The sequence below is a fragment of the Artibeus jamaicensis genome, unplaced genomic scaffold (assembly GCF_021234435.1).
Source record: "Artibeus jamaicensis isolate MK-2021 breed Jamaican fruit bat unplaced genomic scaffold, CSHL_Jam_final contig_464, whole genome shotgun sequence".
NCBI classification, from domain to species: domain Eukaryota; kingdom Metazoa; phylum Chordata; class Mammalia; order Chiroptera; family Phyllostomidae; genus Artibeus; species Artibeus jamaicensis.
Window position 1 is genome coordinate 20800669 of NW_026521842.1, and position 17500 is coordinate 20818168.

Genomic DNA, 17500 nt, shown 5'->3' on the forward strand with positions numbered 1-17500 from the left:
GGACAAGGAGTGTGGTGTTGGACACAGGAATTCCATTGTGCCCGGCTTCAGTTGTCAAGTGCCCGGGGAACCCAGGATTTATGGTGGCAGGACAATGGGCCTTTCAGGGCCCGGCCACAGGGCTGTGAGACCCCGCTCCCTGGCTTTTCAGGGCTTCTCATCTCTTTATCGGGCCCGGACAATGCCGGATTCAGCTGCTGCCCGAGCCTCCCGACTGGCCATTGGCTGTCAGGTATTGTGCGGTAATTACCATGGTGACAATGGACTCCCTCTCCACCCGTCCTTCGTCCTCCGGTGCTTTGCAAACTGGCGAAGGTTGTCACTTTGCATTAGGTGCCTCCAAAGGCATGGCTTACTTAGAAAAACTACTGAAGAGACATAAAGATAATCGTGTTAAGAGGTGGATTTAAAGGGCCCCTCTGGCAAATTTGGAGCCCAGAAACTCTTTATGTATGTTTTCTTGTAATTCCAGGCAGGCATCCCGAGTTCCCCTGCACTGGGGGTAGCTGGCCTCGGAGGTTTGGCAGGGAGGCGTGAGCTCTGGGCAGCCAGCAGTCTCTCACTTCCTAAGGGGGTTACAGGTCTGAGCTGAGCTGGTGAACTTTGAGGCCCAGTTTCCTCATCGGAAAAAAAGAATGGTGCGGCGAACACTTACACAAGAAGATGAGTTACGAGGTTGGATATGAGTGCAGGCAGATAGGTGACTATCCATTCTATGTGAATGCTTATCTATCAAATATAGATTAAAAGGTAAAAGTGATGTGTTAAGCATGCACAAATGAGAAAAAGCACAATGCGTGTCTTTCCGTAATCCCAGCTACTGATTATGGAGTGCCTCGTTGGAGTGAGGGATTGCATTTATTCTCCCTATTCCTCCCAATAATCCTACAAGACAATTATCTTGCCCTTTTCGTAGTGGGGAACCTGAAGTGCCAAGGGTGCTGGCTTGCGCAAAGCCAGCTGCTTGGTGCTTGGAAGAGGCGAAGTATGGAATGTGAGTCTTGTTCCCTCACATACAAAGCTGACTACTTCCCCCATTTAAAAAAAGAAACAAAACATTATAATCTATAAACCAATCTTACAAAATATGCTTCGCCATATGGTTCTTGATAACTGGGAAGAAAAACATGCAGTGCCGATTATTAATTGGGCTTATTCATCCCTTTGACAATAGTGGCAAGACGGGGCACCCACCGAAGGAGCAGCCCCCGTCTGCAGGGCACCGAGGGTCTGCTGCCCGTGTACCGCTGTTCTGCTTACTGAGCAAGGAAAACTCAGCAGCTCTGCAGAGTGACGGGGCGCATTTCAGCCGGCAGAGCTGTGTGTGCCGCGGCTAGACTTCTTTGCCTAACGGAAGTTTTAAAGAGTTGGTGTTTCATTTATTTATTTTTTAGTAGTAACATATTCAGTGATAAATTTTAGTCGACTCCATACCAAAGTGCCTGAAATTCCCTGTTGTGTTGTCAGATCAAAAGGTCGAAATTATCTGCGGGCACAAACCCGAGGACAAGGGCAGGGGGGGTCTCGTGGTGGGTTCTGAAAGCTGGCGGGGAAGGGCGGGGGGACGAGTTAGTGATTCAGTCCAGCTGCAGTGCTTCCTGTGTACACACTGGGGCATTTGCCACAGAGTCTCGGCTTCTCCATCTGAGAAATGAAGCCGTCACTGTCTCCTTGGGCTACTAGCTCCTCTTGGGGGCAGTTCTCTCCTCTGTAACCCGTCACCCTGTGTCATACTGTCCCAGCAGCGTACACACAGTACGAGGCCTGAGGACCCCGAGCCACGCCCTGAGGAGTCACAGGGTGGGGACATTCTAAATCCATCTCACATGCACTTCCAGCCCTGCGTGTGCCAAGCCTTTCACCACATCAGAACCCAGCAAAAGAAACCTGCCACAATCACACGTCCAGAAGGCAACACACAACGCCAGGTCTCAGGGAGTCGTGAGATGCAGGGAGAAGAGGGGAGATGAACACAAAAACCGCTTTGATTTCTTCTGCTCATTTTCCCCTAAGAAAGACGGTGTTGTTGCGTACCACTGTTCCCCCCAGAATCCATAGCTCCTCTTTCACCGATGTTTGCAGAGCTCCTAGACAACTCTATCCAGCTTTGCCTTCCTTCCAAAGCTCTCGATTGTCTTTGCAGGCTTCTGGTGAAAGGAATTCTATAGGAGGCAATTTGTAGAGAGGGAAAGAATGAAAGGCAAAGGGGGAGTTCAATTAGGTTTTATAGATTTGAGAAGCAAACTTTTAAAAACACACTGGCTGCAGATACAGCTAATATTATTAACTGTCTGGAGAAGGAAAACAGAAGAAACACAGGCTGTGACGTCTGCACTGCTGAACTCTGATTGGCTGTCACTGACTGAGCTCTTGACCTTGGGCAAGAGTCTGACCCCGTGGAGCGGAGCAGTGAGACGGAGTTCGTAACGCTCGGAGTGGTTAGGTGTGTCTAAAGAGAGCACAGAATGTCCGTCTCATTTCGCTTTGTGCCGTTTTAGTTATTTACTTCTGAGTAACATACCACCTGAAAATGCTTATCGAAAAACAATTTATTATCTCTTATGCTTGAGTTGCGTGAACTCGTCTCGGTGGGTCTGGGGAGGGTCTGTCAGGCTGTGTGGTCAGGTGGCTGCCGTCACGTGAAGGTTTGAAGGGGTCAGATGTCCGGGACGGCGCTTCACTCTCCACTTGGCACCCCAGCTGGGACGCCCTGGAATGGCTCGAGGGGACTGGTGTCTCTCTATTTGTGCGGCTTCCCCAGTGGCTGGCTGAGCTTCCTCATAGCACGACGGGCTAGAGGACTCAGACTTCTGACGTGGGGGCCAACTTCTCCCAGAGCGAGTTTTCTGAGAGCACCAGACTGGCCACAAGGTTTGAGTCTCAGCGTCTGAGACCATATTGTGTCCCTTTTGTCGTGTGTCATCAGTTACCTGGGGACAGCTCAGATTCCCACGGCAGGGGACGACACTGTGGCCTGAACAGCTGGGGGTGTGGCTCTCGGGGGACGGTGGCATTTTTAGAGACCGGCTACAGCATGTCACGGGATTGTGAAGTGGGGCCCTTCCTCCTTAGTTCTGTGCTGGGCGAACTGCCCTGTGCGGCTTCTTCTTCATGACTCTTCGTGTCTGGAAATAAGCTTCTGTGCTACTCGGTCCCTAGCACATGATGGAACAGTTCACTTGTTCTTGTTTCACGCACAGAATCACGGTGTTACGAGCACAGTTTGGACTTCACAACTCATCTTCAGCCCTTCATCAAGAAGGACTTTGTCTTGCTCTGCCACCGTGTTGTTTTGTTGTCATTGTTCTGGGGAAGGTACTGGATGTGAGGAGCTGTTTGGTGAAACCGAGACAAGGAAAAGTGGACTTTGAAAAAAAGTTATGATAAATAAAGTCAAAGCAAGAAGCTGTTTAAGCCCATAATGCAGGCAGAGTTGATCCTAGAAGGTAGACGTTCTAGAGATGAAGGATATTCAAGAATCCCTAACGCTTACGTCAGGGAAGCTACGACAGCTGCCACCTCCTATGGTTCAGTGCCTCAGTTTTCAAAGGCAGCAGCTGTTCCGACACTCCATATTCTTCTCTTCACTCATTTAACAGATATACATTGAGCAGCTGCTCTGGGCTAGGAAGTGTGTTAGACACACAGGGAGATACGAAGATGACTCAGGCCAGGATCCAGGCAGAACACAACCCCCACTCAGGCTCCAGAGGAAGGGTTAGCGCCGGGAGCAGGGGCCGCCGTCTTGATAAAGAACTGCAGCTTCGTCAGCCCAGTGCTCTGGTCTGCTGGCATGGGCGCAGCATCTCCTGTCCCCGTGGCCACCACGGTCATTCCTTGCCCTTGAGCCTGTCATTCCCCAGGGATCTGGCAGTAGCAGAAGAGCCCTGCTCCCTGCGGGAAGGAAGGTACTTCATCTGAATTCCCATAACGCGTGCGTTGTGTCAGAGACAGGCTCTAAGACTTTATCTCCCCCTCCAGATGTGGTGCCAGTTGTCTAGCAAAGGCATGTGAAGTGCACAGCATGTTACAAGGAGTTGGATGTATGGCTGCTTTTATTGTTGTAATTCAAGTACCAAGTGCACATATGGCCAATCCTCCCATCCTGTGGTACCTTCAGATCCACGGCCAGTTCTGCCCACTTGGCACACAACTGTGATGATTTGTTTACCCCCCTCTCCCCGCACCTGGGCTGTTGTCTTCTAAGAGAAAACTCTGTCTTAGATGCATCTGTGTCTCGTAGTGGTATCACTTTATTAGTGTGAAATCTAGGCTACTCATGCTCCTTTCGCTTTCCTGCAGAAATTACTATATTTCCGGCGAAGTGGCCCTGTGACGATCATTCCCGTTGCCATTTGTTGAGTGACCAATCAGATGGGTGGAGTGCGTTACAGAAATTGGCAGCAAGTGTCCAATGGGTGAAGAAGGTAAGATGAACCGATGTTACTGGATGATTCAAATGCTGCCTGTCAAGTACGTGGAGGCAGGGTGGGGACCTCCCAGGTCCATCCTTCCACCTGCCTTGGTTTGAACCTTCACCAAATACAAACCAGCATCTCAGAGAGGAGCAGGCCTACTTTCTTGGGCTTTGAGGAATGTGATTATTTACTGTTGTTTTGGGTTCTCTTTGTTGAATACCTTATTGTGTGCCGGTAGAAAGCCTATACAGAAGATTCAGAGAAGATGGAACTAAAGGGGATTACAGGTCTTCAATTGGACCCTGTTGATATTTACCCCCTTCGTTCTTTTGAAAAGAACTCTCTAGAAAATGAACAAGGTGGCTTACACCCCAAGAGGAAAAGAGCTGCTAGCAGGCTAACCCTATTAGACCTCAAAAGACAAAAGGCTAGACCCTGAGCCCCAAAGCCCAGCTCCGCCATTCCCTGTCTGTGTGCCCTTTGGGAATGAAAGATTTCCTGGGCCACAGGGACTGGACGAGGCTTTCTCACAGTTCTTATATTTTAGGCATCTATGAATCCGTTTTCATCTTCTTCTGCTCGGTGGTAACTAGCTCTTTTTATAGAATGTTCAAATGTCTGGATAAAAAGTTAAGAATTTGTTAGACCAGCATGACTTTCCAGGTGTTAGCATTCTAGACCTATCTATGGAAATGTCTGCAGCTCATTTTCACATGGATGTCCAAGCAGTCCCTGAAATACCTGATTTCAAATACAGGTGTGATTCCCCCCTCGAAACCTTCCCCGTGCCCTGTGACACCCAGATCAGACACGCGGCAGGAATCCCATGTGCCCCTCAATCCCTTACCTCAAACAGCCATCTCCTCACACCGATTCCTTTGGACTCTAGGCTCTGACGGTCTCTGAAAAGTTCTTACTTCTCTCTATCCCCACCATCACCATTCAGATAGAATCCAAACCCACTTCCTCCCAGAGGCCTGCAGTGGCCACCTGACAGACGTGCTTTGCTTCGGGGTTACTGCTGCCTCGTCAGCTCCAGCACGAGCCGTCTTCCATGCACAACCTGACCATGGCCCTAAATCCAGATGTTATGTGACTTCCCCACTGGATCCCTTTCAGCGATAGCGGGTCTGCATCCTCAACCAGCTTCTAGGACCTGCCAGGACGGGGCCACGCTGGGCTGTCCCAGCCCATCTCGCTGCGCACCCGGCACGCTCTGCACACCCAGCCCTGGCTGCGCACACGGCTGTAGGAGCTACCACGTGGTACAGCCGTCACTGCCCAAACCTCTTATGCCTCTCTCCTCTCCGGCTAAGTCTTACTCATTTTTTAAAAGAATTTTACCATGGGTCTCACTATTTCTAAGAAGTTCTTTCTCATCCCTGAGGCTGAACTCTGGGTGTCTGCTAGATAACACATCAGGAGTCAGAGATTAGACAGTTTACTGCGATTTCCACATTGGACTGTAATCGTCTATTTTGCTGTCTGTCTTCCCAGCTGGACCTGGAGGTTGTTGAGGGAGGAACTGACTCTGGGACCTCCGTGCTCCCAGCTGCAAACACTGTATCTCACCCAGAATAAGCTCTCAATATATATTTATCAAACATAGGAATAGAGATTTTAAGTATATTTTGCTCACAGAATGGGGAAGGGGGACTAATGTTACCACAGAGGAAAAGTCACAGTAAAGGCAGCTAGCAGGTATTAAGTGCTTACTGTATGCCAGGCACAGAAGGCCTTAAAAGGTATCCCCTCCCTTAATCCTTGCAAAAGCCCAACATGACAGGCACTATTAATACCCAAGATTTTATCAATGAGAACACTGAGCTTTGGAGAAGATGAGGAACTTGCCTGTGGCCACATTTTTTCCCCAAGAAATTTTTTATTCTTGGGAAGTCTGACTCGAGCTTTTATCTTTTCCCACTCCCCTCTCTTGCCTTCTCCCTGAATGAACTGGCTACATTATTGACAAAGACCATTTCCTCTACACGAGGCCTGAGGCTTTTGCTACAGCTCACACTTGTAGGTAGGTGGTCATTCTTGTGACTGGGACCCAGGAGTCCTCGGTGATGCCCCAGGTGTTCTACATGCTTACTTTTAACGTGGGTCTGTCTGGGGACAAAAGTTCAGTTGGGGGATTCTCCCCACAACCCCCGGTCTTTCTTCCCTGCTCTGCGCAGTGTGTGTGAGGGGAATAAACCAATGAATGGACATGCTCTCCAAGGAAGCAGAGCTGCACTCCCCTGCAGATGCACCAATTAGATTTGGAGACTGTGTGACTGACTCCTCCTGCATTAGCATGTTTTGCACTCATTTGCTCTGAAGCCTGGCTCAGCAGATGAAATGAGTCCCTTCCCTGGCAATGCCTGTGAATGGTAAGCATCTCATTACTGCCGAGCCAAATGGGTCTCTTCATTTCATCAGCCCTTTCAATTCCTCACTACGACATGCGGCTGACATTTCCTATTTTTCTAGATAATAGGGACAATTAGAGTGAGGTATCAATGAAACAGAGTCAGAAGTGAAACAGAAAGTACTTGAATTTGATTTCTCTTCTAGGAAATCGGCTAGATTTGTTTTCTACTTAGAAATTAAGCCTATTTTGAAGAGTTCTGCATAGCCTTCATTTCAAGGAGGGGAAGGTACACCATTGTAATGCTTTGTAGGACCCTTAAAGAAAAGCAAAGAACAAAACAGAAAACCACAGCATGGTATGAATGGAATGGCCTTTTGATCTTTCAGGATGAGGTTACCATTTCACAAAGAGGGATTTTTTTCCCCCCTAGGAGAAGGGAAGGACTTGTTTTTTAGCCCACTGTGAGGTTTTGGGGAAAACAAAACTAACGAACAATGTTGGCTCGTGACTCCAACTCCCGATCCCTGGTTTCCCACACTGGGGTTTCTTGAGCAGGTCCCTATGACGGGTCCCACACAGACCGAGAAGAGAGAACCTTCCTGAAGGAACTTTCCAGTCAAGTCACTTTGTGTAAAGCGCTCAGAATCCAAGTAGGAGGGAGAGAGAGAGAGTGCCGCAGGGAGAGAAAAACAGGACGACTTCCCACAAATGGCCACGATGTGGTTTTGGCTGACGGGATAGCTCGCTCTCTGGCTGATTTCTGGGTGAAGGGTTCACTAGAGCCTCCATTCCGGGCACAGTTTTCTCACTTGGGTAGCTCCTCGGAGCAGGGGAGGAATCCGCTGTGTAAGCACAGGATGGGGCCTCTGCTCCCTGCTGCCTGGTCGGGCTTTTCCATGGGGCCCTGGAGCACAGACACAAATGGCCTGGAGGACAGAGTATTTGTCCTGATGCTCATGAGAAGCAGCGCTCACTGAGACCCTCCTGAGTGATAATCCGCAGGGGCATCGGGTCACAGGTTACCCACTTATCTTTCATTTGCATAAAAGTCAATTCCAAAGAACCACTAGATGACGGCTCGCATGGCTCTGAGTCGTCCCTGACAGTTCGGAGCGTGGGCAGCTGGCCTTCAAACCCCTGGGCCTGCTGGGTCTGTGCACGCACGCTTCCTATTTTGGGATGTGGGCCACTGTGGAGAAAGAGGCCAAGTGTCTGTCTGTAGCTTTTGTCCCCGGCATCATGAACAGACACTCAGTTCACGTGCCGGCTCCTGGGCAGATCTTCCGTGTGTGTGACGCGACTGTCACTGTGCAGTCAGCGCAGGGTTACAGGGGGCACTCATGTGCCAGGCAACGTGAATATCCTACCTCTGCTCAGATCAGCACCTGAGGAGCACCTTCAAAGGATCAAAGTGGTGGTTTTTTGACCTTGGTCTGTTGAGCTAATTAGGAACAAAGTGTGAGGCCACTCCTGACGGTAACGATGAGAGTTGGTATTTAATGAGCCTGCCCACGTGCCAGGCTCTCTGCTCTGTGCTTTGCACGCAGGGTCGTGTTTGATATCTCCAGAACTTTGGCACGCGCAGTCCTCGTGCTTCTTCTGTGGATGAGGCCCCTGAGGGTCAGAGAGGTTAATAAGCGTGCCCAGGGCCACAGGACTCACAGTGGGCAGAGCCAAGGTCGCCGTTCCTAAGCACTGTCTTCCGACTCTTTTTTATCTTGCCTTCCAGTCTCTACCAAATCGTAGGGCAATTATATTACAGTTCTTCTGGTGTGGCCATGACCTACATCTGCACTGGAGTATTTCTAAGGAGTCATGGGCACTTCTGGTTACTGCACAGTGTGCAGCCGAATGTCTACACTGAGTGAGAGCGAACGCACGGGGGGAGGAAAAGAGAACCCTGATCGGTTCACCCGTCAACCGTCTCTTGAGAACCATCCCTGTTTTAGCCCCTGGAGTAGGTACCGGACCGACAACAAGGCACCAAACGCACGGGCGTCTGGGGACACAACAGTGAAACTTAATGCCCTGCCTTCAAAGACCCCCCCCCTTCTTGGGGTGGAGCCAGGCCAGTAGACAAGTAATCACAGCGTAGGCCCAGAGTTTCTTCTAGACACCTTCGGGGTCCGTAGGAGCACAGAGGGGCTGACTCTGAGCGAGGAGATCAGGGTAAGCTTCCAGGAGGAGGTGACCTTTGGGTTTAGACCTGGAGCATGAGCAGGAGTTTATCAGAAGATTAGGAAGGCTTTTTTAGGCAAGAGAAGAGGATAGCAGTTCTTGAGTCAGTGTTTGTCCTGTTTGTTTTCATTTTTGTTATCTGTAACTGGATAAGAACTAAAGAGATGAAGGCAGATTGACATGCAAAACGTACCGAGAATTGAGTCTACTTCATTCTAGAAGTAGACTCTTATTCACTAGTCCAGTGATTTCCAACTGCTGGAAAAGGTGCACTGGCCTCTTCCCTTAGATTGTTATATTACAAAAATGACAACAGCCAACACTACAGTAGCTGTTTCATGTGAATGAATCAAAATTATACCTATTTTCCTTGTAAGATCAACAAAAAGTGTATCTTTTGGTGTGCTGCAGACTTTTAATAATTAGTCTATGTGTGCTGTGCCATGAGATGAAAAAAACTGAACGTCGCTGATCTAGTCCATGAATTTCCTTCTGTCTTCGGTGTCCTGTGCGACCCTCCAGAGGTTTTGTGGGCAGTGACGGCCATGTACCTCCACATAACCACTCCCAGCACATACATTCATCCAAACACTGCTGTGCACACTGTTCTCTGCCTTGAGTTCAAAAGCAAAGCTTTACTCCCCCCCTTGTTTTGCTTGCTCTCTTGGTTTTAAACTTCAAAAAATACTTTGAAGCATCTCCAGTGTATGGAAAAGTTGCAACAATGATACAGTGAATTTGAACCCTTCATGCCAAATCATCTTGGCGTGTTCCGAGCAACAATCTGTGTGGATTCAGTCCCTCATCAAGGTCAGCTTGGCTGTCGGTCACCCAGAGACCTGGCAGAGCCTCTTCTCCCCAGTGCTGATTGGGTGAGATGACTCAGGGGGACCTGCAACAGGGAACACCATCCTGTCTGTGACAGTTTCCCTGAGGTGCCATGAGCAGCAGACCCACACCCAGGACAGCGAGGACAGGAGGGGCCCCTCTAAGGGGCCACTTCATCGCCACTTTGAGCTCCTCTTTAGCACAAAGGGCTTTCCTCTGTCTCTCTCAGTGCTCGCTCAGCAAGACTCGGGTGTCTTCACTGAGGCCAGCAGGCTCCCTGCACTTGCCTTCTGGGTCCTGTGGTCCCCGGTGGGAACAGGAGTCCCCCTGAAATCTAATCACTTCATTTCTGACAACCGGTCACTTAGATGGCGTGACTCTTGTGTTCTGCGTCTCAGTCCACACGGCACCTCAAAGGCTGGTGTAGGGTTCCCTCCTTTTAAAGATCAAAGCCCCTGAGCACCGCTCAAGTTATCAGCACACTTCCTGCCTGCATGACACGCAAGGAACAGCTCGCAGTCAACTCGAGAGGGACCGGGAGTCCCGTGACAGGCAGGAAGCAACCCAGGAAGGCCGTGTGGACGCGGCTTTCCAGCCCAGTGCGTCTGGGCCCACGAGGGTTGGTTTCAGGTTTTCCCTCGTTCACTCACCCCCCAGATAATTCCTGGAAGTCACAGTGACACTGTCTCGTGCTTTGTGCTGAGACAGGCGCATGCTCTGTGCAGGTCTATGGGGTGACAGACATGGGGACGGCTCTCGGCTGAGTACAGCAGTTGCCCCTGAGCGTGGTGGGGTGACAGGTCCAAGGAGTGACTTCCCGGCCACTCGTCCAGCCTCTCATTCCCACATTGAACACGCTCGTCGACTGCCTGCTCCGTGCTCGATTCACATGTGCAGCTGTGTGCATGACCCCTGGAGTTCCCATGTTCACGGAACCCATGTGCCCGTGAGGGGCCCTCCCGGACCCCGGCGAAGTCTGCCTGTTTCCTTGAGTTGGTTCCGGCCGGGAGGTTCAGCAGCTGCCGTGGCGTGTCAGGACAAAATCGGGCCGTTGCCCGTCAGCCCTCTCTGGCTCCTGTGTTCCTGGGCCTCAGAATCAGCGTTTCCTCCGGAGGCCCCTAACCCAAATTACCCTGTGCCCTGGGGGGGACTCGGAGCTCAGGGCAGTTTACGCGGGCAGAGAAGGAGAGGTAACAAGTCATACTAAAATTAATTGTGTCTGCCAAGGCTCTAGAAGGCTGCAGCCGGACTCCTCGCAGGAGCCTTCATTCGGAAGCTTTAGAAAAAAGTGTGGAGGGGCCAATAAGTTCACCTTTTTAAAAGGCTCTGAATTTTAGAATCTAAGCACCATTCCTCCGCATGCTGTTAGGTTGCCATAGCAACAATTCTTAGACTTCCTTTCCTAAGGAAACAATTTTTTAAAAAATTGTCTGCATACGTTCAAGGGCTAGTGAGAAGGTACCTCTCTCAATGAATGTCTCACGACTTTCCCGCGGTTCCATATTTCTGTCCGTGACAGATACTATTTTGGACATCCCAACAGTCCCCATTTCCCTTCAGAATTTCTGCTTCACACACGGACCCAGGAGGATTGTTATTCACGACCCCTAAACCATTCGCATCATGCTTTGGACCAAGAAAGAAGAAGCCTTTGTGGCTTGTTCAGTCTCACTCTTGTGTAGGGTTTGAGCTGGGCCCCAGGGACACGGCAGTCAGCAGCCAATGCTCACAGCGGAGTGGAAGCGACAGGGGGGTGGGGCTCAGGGTCGTGGGGGCTCGGCCAGGCCTGTACCCCCTCCCCAGGCCACGTCCCGCAGCCACGGCACGATGTCTCTCAACTCTTGAGTGCCCTCACCTTGCTTCTCTCTAAACCCCAGGCTTCAGCAGTGAGAGAGCTCGTGCAAGAGAAATTGCAGGGTCCTCCGCCTGGCTTCTGACACTGAGGTGACCCGGCTCCCCCGCTTTCTCTCGCTTCCAGGAGCCCCATCCCAGAGCACCCCACCCTTGCTTCCCCTGCAGGAGGCTTCCTGCTCCGGCCCCCTCTATCGGAGTGGGCCGAGGAGGTCTCACCTCCGGGCGGGGGGCCGTGGCGCTGTCACTTCTTCCCCCCCAGTGCCTCGGGCCACTGTGCCTTCACGGGCCCTGGGTACCTTGACCTTCACAAGCTCATATTTCTATTAAAAAAATTAAATGCTATATTTTATGATTGCTTTGGTATGAAGATGAATATAATTTTCTACCCTAAAAGGTTGATGACGTTCCTTTTGACCTTAAAAGAAATGAAAACATCCCTGTGTGAGGATGTGGAGAAAAGGGAACCCCCGTGCACTGTTTGTGGGAATGTAAACTGGGGCAGCCGCCGTGGAGGGTCCTCAAAAAATCCAAACCAGAACCACCACAGGGTCCCACATGTCCCCTTCTGGGTGTTTATCCAGAGAAGACAAAAAAAAAAAAAAAGACTGGAAAAGCTATTGGTGCCCCCATGTGAATGGGAGCATCATGTACAATATCCAATCATGGAAGCAACCAAAGTATCCGTGGGTGGACGGGCAGATAAAGACAGTGTAGACTCTTGTGTAGGAATGGATGTTACTTGGCCATAAAGAAGATGGGACTCAGTAAATCTTGTCATTTGCAGCAACATGGATGGACTTCAAAGGCATTGAGCTAAGTGAAATAAGTCGGAATAAGTCAGAGAAAGGTGAATAAATACTGTATGCTACCATTTATATGTGGAATCTTAAAAACAAACCAACCAACCCAGCTATGAAGGCAGACTTCTACACAGACAAAGAGGACAGATGGTGGTCGCCGGAGGTGGACAGAAAAGGTGGTCAAAAGCTACAAACGTCCGGTCGTGAAACAAATTCTAGGTGTGTAACGTTCAACGTGGTGTCTGTGGTTAATGACACTGTATTGTGTGTTTGAAAGTTGCTGAGACAGTCGATCTTAAAAGTTCTTATCACAAAGAAATGATAGTTATGCATGGTGACAGATGGTAACTATACCTACTGAGGTGAACGTTTTGTAATAGATACTAATACTGAATTACTATATTGTTGGGGGGGACCCAAAAATAGAATTTATTTATAAAAAAATTGTGTGTTTAGTCTTACATGTTTAAACTTCAGGCACCTTCAAAGGACTCTCCACTTGAGGCAAATGTCCCTCTCGGGACATTTTTTCCACTGCTCAGAAGTTATCGAACTCGTAGATTTTGATGCCTTTTAGCACTTCTGTTGTTTTTTTGTTTCACCTCTCCCACGTGGACAAAATGTTTCCCTTTGAGGACATTTTTCATCCAGCGAAACAAAAAAAAAAGGTCAGGGCAAGGTCAGGTGAATAGGGAGGGCGGGGCACAGGGGTCCTGCTGACTTTGGTCAAACCCTGCTGAACACTCAGCGCCACGTGAGCAGACGCGGTTGTAAGTAACACACCCCTCATACAAGGGGCAAACGTGGGGAAAGAGTCTTCAGAACTTTCACTGAAGCTGAACACAGCCTCTCACAACACCACCAGCTGGCACACTGATACAGATGGGCTCCTAGAACACTCACCTCGCTGGGGAAGCCCATACTACAAGGGGCCTGCCCTCCAGACAATTATAGGTTTTTTGGGGTCCCCCCTTATAGAGTTGAAATATAATGTTATATGTTAATTATACTTTAAGCGAGTCCTCAGAAGAGCTGTGGGCCCCCTGCGCCTTTGCAGATGACCTCATTGTCATTTATTTGTCCGCAGTCTACAGGATTCTTACGGCTGGTATTTGGATGTTTAATGCTGTGTCTTGGGGCACAGTGTGTGGGGCGCGTGTGCACGCTTTGGAAGCAGGTGGCGCAGGAAGATGACTTGGTCTCCACCTGGCCTCCTGCTGCCTGAGCTTAGCAGGCACTGTGATAAACCAGCGCCCTCTGTGCCAAGTTCATTTTCAGAAGGGGTGACATGCTGCCTTCCCACTCTCGACACAGCCCTTTGAAGTTCTCACAGAGCCTCCCTGTGCCTTATCTACTTGGATCCCGTCCGGTGCTCATTCCCCATCTCAGTCTATGGGAGGATCAACTCAGGCTCCAAAAGGTGAAGCAGAATCTAGAAAACTGGGTGGTCTCCTGGTCAGGGTCACACATGATTCTATTTCCTGCCCCCCCAACCATGAAGACCAATGCCAATGTGTTTTTTATCAAACCACAGAGCTGCCAAACCAAATGAAGTCAAGATTACTTCATTCTCCTTTCACTTTTTTAGAAGAACCAAGATGTGTTAGAATCAGTAGATCCCAACATGGGTAGGGTTGCTTCTAAACTGAACTCTGCAGTCCACCCCCCAGGTTCCCCTGCTACTGGGGGTGCTCTCGGCAGAGAGTCGTCAGCTCTCAGACCCCTCAGGGTTTGCCCCACCTGCGGCTGTCCACCTCAGCCAAGGCCATGCCCCTTCCTGGGCAGCCCACCTCCGATGACTGATCAGTACAGCGCTGACCATCTCCGCTCTACGTGAGATCATTCTGAAGGGCCATCCTCAGCCCAAAACACCGTGCGGGGCAGCCTGACGCTGGTGTTGGGCCTGCATGACCTCTCACCTCCTACCTGTGACCTCTCTGCTTCCCCTCCTTGCCTTCCCTTGTGTTATTCTCAAGGGCACCTCTAATAACATCCCCATGTGACACTCCATCCCGGAGTTGGCTTCCCAGAGAGCCCAACCAGCCATAAACGCCATTGAATATTTTGCAACAAGTCTTGTGTTGTCTGTGCATGAAAACACCAGATTCCTGTGTTCCTTCATTGTCTGAGCTGAATGCCTATTCACTGGGGGGCTTAGCACTGTGCTAGGTACCAAGATACCGAGGGGAACGAGATGGAGAAGGACCTCTGGACACAAAGAACTTACATCTCTCCTACTCTGGAGACGGAGTTAGTCCTGTGTCTGCTTTCACACTGTGCTTCTCCCAGAGCACCTGGCAGCCCCTGTACTCAGGTGCAGGACCAGAGAAGTCTCTCACAGAGCCCTGCTGATTGCTTTGCAGAGTAAGTGATGCTTCCAAGAGGTTGGATACCATGTCTGCACGGCCTCGCCTTCCTCCATCATGGGACTCGTTTGTTAGCCTGGCTTGGTCCCCCAGAGGGCCCAGAGTGATGTCTGGGTCTGGAGCAGCAGAACCAGGGCTGGAAGGGCTGCGTATCAAGTGGGGAGGAGTGGGGTGCAGGGGAGAGAGCCGGTGGGAACCAGAGTCTGGGTCAGAGTGGGATTGAAAGATCACACGGCGGGGAGACTAGATTTAATCTGCAGCAGAACGGAATAAGAGATCAGAGACTGAATGGAGGTTTGTTTGCGATTGCCCTCACTTAAAACTACTTAGCAGCATCTCATCTTACGCAGACTAAAGCCCAGACTCTCTCTGTGCGGTCACTGCCCACCTCTCTGCCCTCGCCAGTCCCTCGAGTGCCCCAGCCTTTGCTGACTTCGGGGGCGTGGCCCTAGCTGCTCCCTCAGGCTCAGTCTGCTCCTACCCAGCTCCCTCTCAGCCTTTAAAGTTCAATTAAACGCTGGCCCCTAAGAGGCCATTCTTGATGCCCCGACACCTAAAGCCACCCTCCTGCCACCAGCCCAGTTATATGACATCGTGTCACCTGTCTCATCCTTTACACCCGTCATCGCAATTTGTGAACATCGTGTCTGTTGCCTTCCCTGTTGTTTTTTTTTTTATATCTTGTTTCCCTGATGAGAGTCGAAGCCCCCCAAGGTTCAGAGACACGGTCTGCCTTGCCCACCCCTACATCCACGGCGTCAAGAGCAACGCAGTGCACACTAGAAAATATTTCCTGAGTGGATGGCTAAGCCACACCTGGGTCTCGAATGTTTCCCTTATGGTTTCGCTGTGGCCTGCCTTAGAAAGCAGCGTGGGGTGGAGGGCTGGTCCACGGGCTTCTCTGGGCAACTGCCCTGGCGTACTCTTTAAACATCTCCCTCCCCACTCCTCCCCCTCCCTTCACTCTCTCGCTGTGCTCCTCCCGGGCCATCCTTTAGATCTGAGTGGCATCGGTTTCCCGGGCACTCCATTCTTGGGGTGCCAGCAGCTGCATGGTGGCCTCCCTGCGGCCGCCTCTGTGCATGAACGCGGGCCCTCCGGCCTGCTCCAGCTTCCCCAACCCACCTCCTACCAGGAGAGAACGTGCATCTGTCATGCTCTGGGAGATGGGGGCTGACCTGCAGCTTGGTGCCCCAAGTGGTCTCACCCAAGCAAACACAGAGAATAACAGCCCTGCACTTAACTGTTTGAGCAGATACCAATCGGAGGAATGTTCCAATAATCCATGTTTACAAAGCCCGTTCATATGGATGTTCAAAATTGCACTTACCCCACTTTATTCTTGGCAAATGGTGCTTGGAACCAGTGAGATATTTGATTCCAATTACATGCCAGGGTTGCCGGGAGAGGGGTTCTGATGACAGCAAGGCGTGAGCCATTATTGCTGTGGTTCTATCACGGTCCCCGTTGCTAAACTTGACCGGACAGTTCATTAAGATGAAAAATTAGCAGCACATGCTCGGGGGAGAATAATCATGGGACGTGGCAGCTCGTGGAGGCGTCGACATTCAAAGGCGCAGACAGAGGACACACACTCTGGGCTTTGGGGGAGCGGCGATTGGCCAGTCAGAAGCCACGCACCTACCAGGCACCTCCCGGTGTGCTCAGCCGTGAGCTGAGGTGCTGAGGGAAAGACAAGGTGAGACCCGTGGGCTTTTCCCTCCAAAACACACCATCCGATTAGGGAGGCCGGGGAGATTTCAGCTGTCAGTCTGAGGGCCACACAGGGGTGTCTATCAGAAGCTTGACACCTGTTATGGCCTGTAGGGTCAGGACTAATTCGGTGTGGGTGTCAGAGGTTTCTTAGCCCGGGAAGACTAGTGGAATGGTGATTAGTAAAGCTTTCTAAATACTGTCGCTGCTGATGGTTAGAGGTTTGCTTTCTGAGGCGGGTCAGGAAAATGTTCTGGGATGAGATGGTGGTGATTAATATACAGCTTTGCAAATACACTAAAAAACACTGAATTGTACACTTTAATGTTCTTTAATCCTCACCTGAGGACATTTTTTTTTCATTGCTTTTAGGGAGAGAGGAAAGAGAAAAATATTGATGTAAGAGAGAAACATAGATCGGTTGCCTCCCATACACACCCAGACCAGGGGTCCCATGCACCTGGACTGGGGATCACCCGGATTGGAGATCGGGCCTACTTATGCGCCCTGACTGGTAACTGAACCCACAACCTTCCGGTTATAGATGGTGCTCCAACCCACTGAACCGCACCGGCCAGGGCCTGAAGTGTACACTTTGAAAGGGTGGAATTTATGACGTGTGAATTTTATCTCAAACCTGTTCTTTCTTTAAGTACTCTACAAACTCTACGTGGCCAAATTATAGTACATTTTACTATGTGTTCAGAGCATCAGGCTTCGTTGGAATATAGAGAAGGGCGGGCAGACCAACCTCGATAGGAAGGAAACATACCCATTTTACAGATGAGGAAGTGGAGAGTCAGATGTTCACGCCTTGCTCAAGAAGCCACAGAGCTGGTGACTAGTGGGGCTGGGACTTCATCTCCAGTCTCTCTGACCCCAGTGCTCAGATGCATCCACACCAGCCAACTGGTGCCCAGAAAAAACAGACCCTGCAAAGCAGGATCAACTAATGAAACAGAAACAATGGTTTGTCTGTGCGGAGTG

General features: G+C 50.4%; 1 protein-coding gene across 2 annotated transcripts in view; it reads left to right on the forward strand.

Annotated features, from left to right (window-relative positions):
* Nucleotides 1-17500, forward strand: part of CDH11 (cadherin 11) — a 133238-nt gene that overhangs the window by 48421 nt on the left and 67317 nt on the right. Inside the window, exon 2 of one of the 2 annotated variants that reach the window (XM_037162697.2) lies at nucleotides 4303-4427. The exons of the other annotated variant lie outside the window; for it this stretch is intronic. The gene's annotated coding sequence lies outside the window, so the exon portion shown is untranslated. The remainder of the gene's footprint in view (nucleotides 1-4302; nucleotides 4428-17500) is intronic. 2 annotated transcript variants of the gene reach the window in all.